This window comes from Schistocerca gregaria, chromosome 2 (assembly GCF_023897955.1).
Source record: "Schistocerca gregaria isolate iqSchGreg1 chromosome 2, iqSchGreg1.2, whole genome shotgun sequence".
Taxonomy (NCBI): domain Eukaryota; kingdom Metazoa; phylum Arthropoda; class Insecta; order Orthoptera; family Acrididae; genus Schistocerca; species Schistocerca gregaria.
The window spans coordinates 800,003,911-800,016,133 of record NC_064921.1 but is presented as its reverse complement, the minus strand read 5'-3'; positions in this window follow the sequence as shown (position 1 = coordinate 800,016,133).

The following is a 12,223-nucleotide window of genomic DNA, read 5'->3' as shown; positions in this document are numbered from 1 at the left end:
ATGTTTTGTTAGTTTAAGGAACTTTTATTAAGGGAAGTTGCAACGCCCCATACCGACAATGTTAAATTTAGTGACTTGGCTTCCCTATATTTCAGGAACCACTGTAGCCATTGACATGAAACTTTTACAGGCCATTAAACTGTATGTTCTGAGTCTAATGAACTACAATAACTGCATTTCAGCCGCTGCTTTCGGAAATACCATTTTTAATCACACAGTTAAAATTGTGTGTACTTTTTTGTACGTTATCCTAAACAATTTTAATTATACATGTCATTATGTTCTTCTTTTAGTTCAGTAGACTCAGAAAATGTATGTTATTACTCCCAGAAAATCTGAATACTCTACTCGAAATGGTTTCTGAGATTTAGGGAAAAATGTAACAGAAAATGTAAATTCTCAGGAATGGCTTCTAAAGTTTCAAAAGACTGTAACTCATTTAACATATAATTGATTTTTTATTTTTAGTCACTTATAAGCATACTGCACCATACTATATATCATCCTCTTTATCTTTTTCCAAGTTTTTTCTTCTTTCTCGATGCTTAGTGTCCAACTGTGCTGCATACTCTGCTTTATCAATGCAAACCTTGTCCATACGTTCAAGTTCTCTGATGCGGTTAGTTCTAGTATTAATGCAAATATGATGTAACACTTTCACCCTACCAATGTTGCCATCATTAAAATCAATAACAGAATCACTGAGCCCCCACTTAAGTATTTTCATTCCAACAAAAACATTTTTTGGTAAGCGAGTCCATATAAGATTATTGAATAACTCATTGGGATTTTGAGACCTCAGTAATTCAGGACTTGCTAGGTCTCTGTAAATAGGATTTGTGATATCTATGACTGCTGCTGGGATGGAATGTTTATGGCTGTATGAACTGTTTGAGAACTGGGCATTGCGGTAATTGCACTATGAGTCAGGTCCAGGAGGGCAAACGTGGTGTATTGGTTTTTCATCAGTTGACAGTCTGTGGAAGAATGTAGCCCATACTGCCTGCTTCATTTTCAACAAATCCTCAGTACTATTTTTAACGGCCTTCACATAATACTGCTGTAGTTCATCAATAATTTTGTCTGGTAGCCTGCCTCTTACGGTTTTACCATCAGAAAGTTTCTTGTCTCTCAAACTTTGTTTCATCTTCCTCAGCCTGGTGTCCATCCTCTTCTGGACATGACCAATACAAACACGCAATTTAACCTTTATCACACAGCAATCCAAGGCTTACTATATAAAAAATTACAGATTATTATTAGATCTTGAAGTAATGGACGTAAAAATTTTGACATTTTCAACTGGTGGCATTTAAAAAAATAAAATACTTCCCATGTGAGTTAATAAGTGATATGGATTCCGCTATACATACGAGATTCAACTATATTAAATATAGTCCCTTGGAAAACTACAAAGCCCTTTTTTCTGTAGATTTATGAAAACATTTTAAGAACGACGTATTTCTCGGCACTTTTTTAAGCGTATTCCACAACCGTGTTTCACTACGGAGCATGAAGCAGCCTTAGTCATTTTCATTCTGCGTATTAACAGCGCGACAATGAGAGTGCAACAATTTAGAGACTGTGACTGTGGGCGATTTTTTAAGGAAAAACTACACAGCTAAAGCATGATTGAGAATGTAGTTGATGGCTGTTAACTATTAGAATATTTTAAAATTTCGTTTATCGTAACTTAGTAATGAGCTATTTAATACTTAAGTAGGATCTACTTCCAAGAGCGTAACAATACGTGTGCTACGGCTTCTGACCAATAATGGCGTTTGTGTTTGTTTACATCAGGTTTATTCTTATGATGAACAGAGTATAGTTGTTTTTAGACGAAGCTCATAATACATGGAGAACACACGGATGGGTTCCTATATCCAGCAGAGGATGTTGAATGTGTGATTCGGCCATTGTTTTTGTTTGAGAATCCAGAGTTTTCAATGACGTCTGCTAGCGGTGGGAACATCTCATGCCAGAATCATATGCTGTAGGTGGTGGAAAACTGGGCAGGCTGTACGATTCTTATTCAAATAGCTCGCTGGTTCCACGACACCTTCGCAGATGGCAGCACCAACGGCCCACGTGTCCGCCCCATTTATCTTCCGACGCTGCCTTTCGCAGTTTCGTCTGAACGGTTACGTATGTGAAAAGCTCGGCAAACGACAAATTTTTCTGTCGCAAGTCGTTTTAAACTTCCATCTTACCATCGTTCATCGCTCGCGTAGAGAACCAACTTCTGGATATTTTCTTCTTTTTTCCAGAAATATATCTCTTCGCCCCATCCGATGGAACGGCTACACTTTACTCCCGTACCTAGTGAAACTTTTTATTCCGTCAGATTCAAGTTTTCACATCTGTCACTACAGCACGCTTATTACTTCACGTTTCCGCATGAAAAAGCCTTTCCGCGTATTTTTCCGGCTACAGAAAACAAGAAAGGACATGCGCATGCTCGTTTCTGGTCATTACGATGACATGCTCTTTAAATTTCTGACTCTGTAGAATCCTGGAAAACATGGCAACTGGAGTCGTGATGTTCATCACAATAATGGTTACATACGGCTCTCCAAGTTACTCTATCCTGCACAACCCCTTCGTGGCGACTATACTCCCCAAATCCAGACAGCCTCTCATCACCAAACAGTCGTTTCTCAATGTATTAAAAAGCTAAAAACTCGCCTCGATTGCTAAAAAAGCACGTAGTGTTAACCCAGGTTTCGGCGTAGATAACTACACCTTCTTCAGAACAACAATAAAACCTACAAGTGCCTAAGAAGACCTTTGTCAATGATTAAAAGAACACCATAGCTAGACATTTATAAACGAAAAAGAAAATAAATGTATAGCTATGGTATTCTTTTAATCATTGACAAAGGTCTTCTTAGGCACTTGTGGGTTTTATTGTTGTTCTGAAGAAGGTGTAGTTATCTACGCCGAAACCTGGGTTAACACTAGGTGCTTTTTCGCAATCGAGGCGGCTTTTTAATATATTAACCAACGATTGCTGACATGCTGCGATGTTGAAGGTTCTTAGTTTCCTCAGTGCCTTCGATAAAACCATATCATCAGGTTAGATATGTTAAATCATTACATTAAACTTTCGACATAGATGGGACCGAACATTCCTAGTCTATGAATGAATGATGCCTTAGAATTTGTCATATTAATGGATCCTTTCTTTTAGTCAAATTGTGCCACAAATATATTTTCTCCCCATTTAGATTCATTGTGCCTTCATTAGTTGGTAATCATTGCAGTGTTTGTTGAACGTTTAAAAAGCTCCACATTAATCTTCAGTATGAGGCTGAACAAGCGACAAACTTTCTTCAGAAAATACTTCGTGATCTGAAATTATACTAGTTGTTGGCATATTTATCTTTTTCAGAAACAGTTTTCTCGCTGTTGCGTATCTATATTTTATACCTCTTCTGCATCGCCCATCGTTAGTTATTCTGCAATACGAATAGCAAAACTAGTCTACCATTTATAGTGATTCATTTCCTTATCTGAATCTCCTAGCATCACCTGATTTAATTCGATTATACTCCATTCCCTTCCATTACTGTTGATGTTCATCATAAAACCTTTTTAAAAGACACGATCAATTTCGTTGAACTGATGTTCGAAGTTCTTCACCATCTCAGAAACAATTACTATGTCATCTGCAAATCTTAAGACTTTTATGTCTTCTGCCTGAGCTTTAATACTATTTGCTGTATTGTCCTTCGTTTCTGTGAGAAACTATTCAAGGTGCATACAGAATAATACCGGGGACAGACTACAACCCCGTTTCACTCTCTGTAAAAGTCGCCAAACGTGTTTCGCCCCCCCCCCCCCCCTCTCACCCGTATTTTATCCCTGCCAGCTTCAGAATGTCAAAGAGAGTATTCCAGTCAACAATGTCAAATGCTTTCTCAAAGTCTACGCCGGCCGGAGTGGCCGAGCGGTTCTAGGCGCTACAGTCTGAACCGCGCGATCGCTACGGTCGCAGGTTCGAATCCTGCCTCGGGCATGGACGTGTGTGATGTCCTTAGGTTAATTAGGTTTAAGTAGTTCTAAGTTTTAGGGGACTGATGACCTCATAAGTTAAGTCCCATAGAGCTCAGAGCCATTTGAACCATTCTAAGCCTAAAAATACTATTAACGTAGGTTTACGTTGCCTTAACCTATCTCGTATCTTGCTGCTTCCTCAGTGTACATACTGAATAACATAGGGGTTAGGCTACAATCTTGTCTCACCCGCTTCTCAACCACTGCTTCCCTTCCATGGCCCTCGACTCTTAGAATTGCCGAATGGTTTGTGTACAAGTTCTGAATAACCTTCCGAGTCTGTATTTTACCCTGCTACCTTCAGAATTTCAAAGGGTGTTCTCCAGTCAACATTGGCAATAGATTTCTCTAAGATTACAGATGCTGTAAAAGTACGTTTACCTTTCTCCCACCTATCTTGTTTGATAATTCGTATGGTCAGAATTTGCTCGCGTTTTTCCCTCAGTTCTCCGGAACCAAACTGATCTTCCCCGTGGACGGCCTCTGTTTGATTTTCCATTCTTCAGTAAATAATTCGTGTCAAAAATTTTGCACCAATAAGTTATTAAATTGATGATTCTGAAATATTCATACCTGACAATACCTGCCAGAGAAATGTAGCAACATGCGAGACTTACCTTAGAAGATGGGTTAAGGAAAGACAGACCTAAGTTTGCCTTTTTTAAGCTGTCTTCTTAGATAAGCATTCTTAGATTTAGAGAAAGCTTCTGACAGAGTCGACTAGGGTATACTGTCTGGAATTGCGACGGCAGCAAAATAAAGAACAGGGAGCGAAAGTAGACAGATTCATCATTAGAGAGTGTCCGCTATCTTTAATTACGCAAAATTGTCCAACGCCAGTCTGCAGATCGCTATTTATTTTGAACATAAAGAGCGGTCTGCAAACTGGACAGTTTTGTGGGGAGCGGAAGATTATTCACTACTTGTACAGAAACGAGACTGCAGCTATGAGAATTGAAAGACACGAAAAGAAAGCTGTGTTTGAGAAAGGAATGAGACAGGGTTGTAGCCTATCGCCTCTGCTTTTTAACCTCTACAGTGAGCAAGCTGTGTAGGAAACCAGGAAGAAATCCGGGAAATGGATTAAAGTCAAGGGTGAAGAAACGAAAACTTTGAGGTTTGTCGATGCTGAGGGAATTAGATTAGGGTCGAAATAGAGAGAAGATAAAATGCAGACTTGCTATAGCAAGAAAAACGTCTCTGGAAAGAGGAATTCGTTAATATCGAATTAAAATGTAAGCATAAGAATTTGTCTGGATTGTGGCCTTCCAGATATGAAGCCTCTGACATGTATTGCTACAGAGAAGTGCTGAAGATTAGATGGTTAGATAAAACAACTGACAAGGAGGTACTGATGTAGGTTTCGCACGTTGTGCAGGTATCAAGAGTTTTGCGCAGGATGAACTATCGTGGAGAGATGTATCAAACCGAGGATCCAAACAGCAAACAGTGGTACGCCTTCCGCACAACATTCCATGTCTGATACTTCCAACTTAAGTTGTTTGTAATGGTAAACTCAGGTAGCGATGAGGCATCATTCAGTCTTCAGGCACTGATTAACGATGTCGTAATGTTTATGCTTGTTTAATCGATTAAGCTTTTGAAACTGTTCAACATGGCGGGGTGAACTTTAACTGGGTGGTTGTGTCGTCGTCTGACTGGAAATCTGTACTGGAACCAAAGTGTTGGTGTCCGTGTCAATGGTCAGTTGCCAGAAGTAGTATCGATTGTGAAAGGAGTTCACCAGGGCTGCATTCTCTTTCAGTTTCTTTTCATCACCCGTTCTGAAAAGATTTTCCGAGATGGTCTTGGTGGAAAGCATCGAGGAGTGATGGTTGCAGGAGTTATCATCCATAACAGAGAGGTTGGGACATCAGCAAGAAGTACTTAACACTGTTACTGAACACAGCAGTGCCGTGGGCTTACGTTTAAAAGTCAAAGTAGATCGTTGTCAGCAGAAACCGAGATGAAATTCAGGTCGCTCTGGCACTCGGTAATGGTACGGTGAGAAGGGTTTCATCATATAATAATTTGGGATATTAAACCAATGATAACTGGGACTTCTCTCAAGAAATTCACTGCAGAATTGAACGGTCCACAAGTTCTAACAGTGACGTAAGTATTACACTTCGGAACTCGACACTTCGAAGCTATGTGGTGAGTATCCTATTCAATAGAATTGAATCGTGGACACTTATCACGGTACTAGAAGAGAAATTGGAGGCATTGGAAATGTAATATGTTAGGGATACCATGGACAGATAGTCACAGATGTGGCAATACTATGGCGTATGAACAAAGATTTAGAAATCATTAATAGTATCAAGAATAGAAAACACGAATACTTTGGCCATATAATGCGCAACAACAAATACAACCAGCTGTAACTAATACCTTAAGGAAAGGTTGATGGCTGACGCGATCCGTGACGTTTGGATTGAGCACAGAATCGCTATTCACAAAAGAGATGGACAAACAGTGGATCATGCTACTGATGACCAAAGTTCTTGTAGGAGGAGGCACTTGAAGAAGAAGAAGAAGAAGAAGAAGGCACCTAGGTATTTAACTGAACTGACAGCCTTTAAATTTATCTGATATATCATCATCAAAACTAAACTCACCGGAATTTCTTTGTACTCACTGGAGGCCTCACCCTTTTTTTTGTTGTTGAGGTTGAGGTTCAATTGCTACTTCTGATGAGAACACACTTGTGAGGAGTGGTGTCAAAAGCTTGCTGGAAATCTAGAAATATGGAGTGATCGTTACATCCCCTCTCGATAGCTGTCAGTATTTCGCTTGAATAAAGAGCAAGTTGTGTTTCACAAGGACGATATATGGGGTTGTAGAAAAATATCCGCTCACCAGTCACAATAAAAGGTTGTTTATTCGTCACACGACCGGTTTCGAGCTTGCGCCCATCTTCAGGTGTTTATACATTCTAATTATTCCCGAGGGCATGCGGCTCTACTGTGTGGTTAAATCATGATGACATCCTCTTGGGTAAAATAATCCGGATGTATAATAGCCCCCCCATTCGGATCTCCGGGCGGGGACTGCTAAGGAGGATGTCGTTATCAGGTGAAACAAAACTGGCGTTCTACAGATCGGAGCGTGGAATATCAGATCCCTTAATCCGCAGGTAAGTTAGAAAATTTTAAAAGGGAAATGAATGGGTTAAAATTAGATATAGTTAGAATCAGTATTCGGTGGCAGGAGGAACAGGACTTCTGCTCAATTGAATAAAGAGCTATAAATACAAAATCAAATAGGGGTAATGCAGGAGCAGGTTTAATAAAGAATAAAAAAATAGGAATGTGGATAAGCTACTGTGAACAGCATAGTGAACGCATTATTGTAGCCAAAATAGGCACGAGGCCCGCAACCACAGCAGAAGTGCAAATTTATATGCCGACAACTCCGCAGATGAGATGGAGATTGAGGATATGTATGATGAGATAAAAGAAATTATCCAGATAGTAAAGGGAGACTAACATTTAATTGTCATGGGTGACTGGAATTCGATAGTAGGAAAAGTAAGAGCAAGAAACGTAGTAGGTGAATATGGTATGGGGGAAAGGAATGAAAGAGGAAGACGCCTGGCAGAATTTTGCACAGAGCATAATTTAATCATAGCTAACGTATGGTTTAAGAATCATGAAAGAAGGTTGTGTACGTGGAAGATGCCCGGGTACACTGGAAAATTTGAGATAGGTTATAAGACAGAGATTTAGGAACAAAGTTTTAAATTGTAAGACATTTCCAGGGGCAGATGTGGACTCTGACCACAATCTATTGGTTATGAACAGTAGATTGAAACTGAATAAACTGCAAAAAGGTGGGAATTTAAGGAGATGGGACCTGGGTAAACTGACAGAACCAGAGGTTGTAGAGAGTTTCAGGGAGAGCATTAGGGAACGATTGATAACAATGGGGGAAAGACATACAGTAGAAAAACTTTGAGAGATGAAATAGTGAAGGCAGCAGAGGATCAAGTACGTAAAAAGACGAGGGCTAATAGAAATCCTCGGGTAATGCAAGAGATATTGTATTTAATCGATGAAAAGAGAAAATAAAAAAATATAGTAAATGAAGCAGGCGAAAGGCAATACAAAGGTCTAGAAAATGAGATCGACAGGAAATGCACGATGGCTAAGCAGGAGAGGCGAGAGCACAAATGCAAGCATGTAAAGCATACATCAGTAAGGGTACAATAGATTATGACATCAAGAAAACTAAAGAGACCTTTCGAAAAGAGAATCATCTGTATGCGTATCAAGAGCTCAGATGGAAAACCAGTCCTAAGCAAAGAAGGGAAAGCAGGATGGTGAAAGGAGCATATAGAGGGTCTATACAAGTGAGCTGTACGTGAGGGCAATATTATAGAAATGGAAGAGGATGTAGAGAAATGGGAAGGAAGATATGAGACTGCGTGAAGAATTTGACAGAGCTCTGAAAGACCTAAGTCGAAACAAGGCTCCAGGATTAGACAACATTCCGTTAGAGCTTCTGATAGCCTTGAGAGAGCCAGGCATGACAAAACTCTTCCATCTGGTGAAGAAATGTCTGAGACAAGTGAAATACCCTCCTGCTTCAAGAAGAATATAATAATTTCAATTCCAAAGAAAGCAGGTGATGACAGGTGTGAATATTACCAAACTATCAGTTTAATATGTCACGGTTGCAAAATACTAATCGAATACTTTACAGAAGAATAGAAAATGTGATAGAAGCCAGCCACTGGGAAGATCAGTTTGGGTTCTGGAGAAATGTAGTAACACGCGAAACAGTACTGACCTTACGACTTCTCATCTACATCTACATGATTACTCTACAATTCACATTTACGTGCTTGGCAGAGGGTTCATCGAACCGCAATCATACTATCTCTCTACCATTCCACTCCTGAACAGCGCGCGGTGAAAACGAACACTTAACCTTTCTGTTCGAGCTCTGATTTCTCTTATTTTATTTTGAAGAGCATTCCTACCTATGTAGGTTGGGCTCAACAAAATAGTTTCGCATTCGTAAGAGAAAGTTGGTGACTGAAATTTCTTAAATAGATCTCGTCACGACGAAAAACGTCTTTGCTTTAATGACTTCCATCCCAACTCGTGTATCATATCTGCCACACTCTCTCCCCTATTACATGATAATACAAAACGAGCTGCTCTTTTTTGCACCCTTTCGATGTCTTCCGTCAATCCCACCTGGTAAGGATCTCATAGACGATAGCTTAAGGAAAGGCAAACCTACGTGTATAGCATTTGTAAACTTAAAGAAAGTTTTTCACAATGTTGACTGGACTACTCTCTTTCAAATTCTAAAGATGGCGGGGGTAAAATATGGGGAGCTAAAGGCTGTTTACAGTTTGTACAGAAATCAGATGGCAGTTATAAGAGTCGAGGGGCGTGAAAGGGAAGCAGTGGTTAAGAAGGGAGTGAGACAGGGTTGTAGCCTATTTCCGATGTTATTCAATCTGTATATTGAGCAAGCACTAAAGGAAACAAAAGAAAAATCTGGAGCAGGAATTAGAATCCATGGAGAAGAAATAAAAACTTTGAGGTTTGCCGACGACAATTTAATTCTGTCGAGAGACGGCAAAGGACCTGGAAGAGCAGCTGAAGAGAAAGGACAGTTTCTTGAAAGCAGGATATAAGATGAACATCAACAAAAGCTCCTATGTTATTCAATCTGTATACTGAGTAAGAAGTAAAGGAAACAAAAATTTGGGATAGGAATTAAATTGCAGGGAGAAGGAATAGAACTTTGAGGTTTGCCGATGACATTGTAGCTCTGTTAGAGAGAGCCAAGGACTTGGAAGAGCAATTAAATGGAATGGACAGTGTCTTGAAAAGAGGATATAAGATGAACATTAACAAAAGCAAAACGAGAATAATGGAGTGTTGTCGAATTAAGCCAGGCGATGCTGAGGGAACTAGGCTAAGAAATGCGACACTTGATGTAGTATATTAATTTTGATATTTGAGAAGCAAACGAACTGATGATGGTCGAAGTAGTGAGGATATAAAATGTAGACTGGCAATGGCAAGAAAAGCGTTTCTGAAGAAGAGAAAGTTGTTAAAGTTGAGTATTGATTAAGTGTCAGGAATTCCTCTCTGAAAGTATTTGTAGGAAGTGTAGCAACGTATGAAAGTGAAACATGGACAATAAACATTTTAGACAAGAAGAGAATAGAGGCTTTTGAAATGTGGTGCTACAGAAAAATGCTGAAGGTTAGATGGGTAGATCACGTTACCAATAAGGAGGTATTGAATAGAATTGGGGGGGAAGAGAATTTGTGGTACAACCTGAATAGAAGAAGGGATCGGTTTGTAGGACTCATTCTGAGGCATCAATGGATCACCAATTTAGTACTGGAGTGAAGCGTGGAGGGTAAAACTGGTAGAGGGAGACCAAGAGATGAATACACTGAACAGATTCAGAAGGATTTAGGTTGCAATAGTTACTCGGAAATGAAGAGGCTTGCACATTATAGAGTAGCATGGAGAGCTGCGTCAAAGCAGCCTTTGCACTGAAGACCACAACAATACAGTTCAGAAAGGCCAATCTCAGTGCTAGAGCTAATAAGCAAATTTAAAAGTTAGTTTAGAATTCAGTGCTAACATAGTAGGGAAGTTGCGCTCTTTTTATTCCTATAGCATTTTGTCTGTTGAAAGACGTAATAGAAAACGACAAGTAATTGTTGCGAGTCCTCAGTATTCAGGTTCGCTAGGCTATTTGATAAGAGTCCAACTGATATTTAAGTTGTGGTTTTAGCATGCATAAAAGTAAGCATAAGCACTCCGCAATCTACTATACAATGCATGGCAGGAGGTACTTCTTAACATTACTACCGATTTTTTACCTATTCCATTGGTTTACTAAGCATGGGAAAAATGGCTGTCTGCTTCGGAACGCGCCTTAATCTCTCTCATCTTATTTTCACGATTCATACGCGAAATGAGCGATAATGGCTGCATAATGGTCGCACATTGTCGGATACAGTTTCTCCAATTACATCCGACAAAGTTCCACGATGTCTATGTCTCCTTTATTCCAAGGATTCCCATTTGATTTCGCCAGACCTTTCTGTTAGACCATCGTATGAGCTACATCGGACTGTTGCCAAGATAGTTACGCGTCTCCGAATTCTTTAAATATCTGCTGTCGTGTCTACTCGATAAGGAATCCAAACGCTGGGACAGTACTCTAGAATTGGTCGCAATTTTGTTTAGTATGCGATTTCTTATACTGAGGCACCAAATTCTCCTAGAATCCATCCTGCCTTTGGACCAGAAGAACGATTAGAACTGTGTACAGTCTTTCAGAAGATCCTACAGCGTTCTTTTTGAGGTCCTCAGTCCCGAAACTGATTTGTTGTAGACCTCCGCGCTAGTCTCTCCTGCACAAGCCTCCTCATCTCCGAATAATTATTGCAACCTACATTCATGCGAACCCGCTAACTATGTCCAGTCCTTAGTCCTTCTTTTCAATTTTTACCCAACACCTCTCTCCATAGCTGAACTAACGATTCGCTGATGCTTCAGGGTGTTGCCTTTTTTCCCCACTAACCTCCTGATTACATGTCTATCCATCTAGTTTTTATACTCCTCTGTGTAACCTGTCTCAAAATCTTCCATTCTCTTCTTCTCTGAACTGCTTTCCGACCACGTTTCAATTCCATACGAGATTATATACGACACAAATGCCTTCAGCTAACATTACGAATATTTCAGTTCATATTAAATGTTAACAAATTTCTCTTTTCTTGTTATTCTCAGACTGCATTTGATATATCTACTTCAGTTGTCTTTAGTTATTTTACTACCTAAACAGCATCACTCATCTTCTACATTTTCCAATCTAATTGCATCAAGATAATATGATTTAATTCAACTACATTCTATTGTTATTGCTTTACTTGTGTTGACGATCATATTATGACCTCTATTCAAGATATTATCGACTCCGTTCAATAATTTTGCGAAATCGTTTGCCATTTCTGATAGAATTACGAACTCATTTGCAAACTGCTAAATATTTATTTCTTCCCCTTGAACGTTTATTTCACTTCCAAATTTCTCCTTGGTTTTCTTCACTGTTTTCTGAATGCATAGAGTGAAGAGCAAGAACCCTGCCTCGGCCCTTTCTCAGCTAGTGCTTCCCT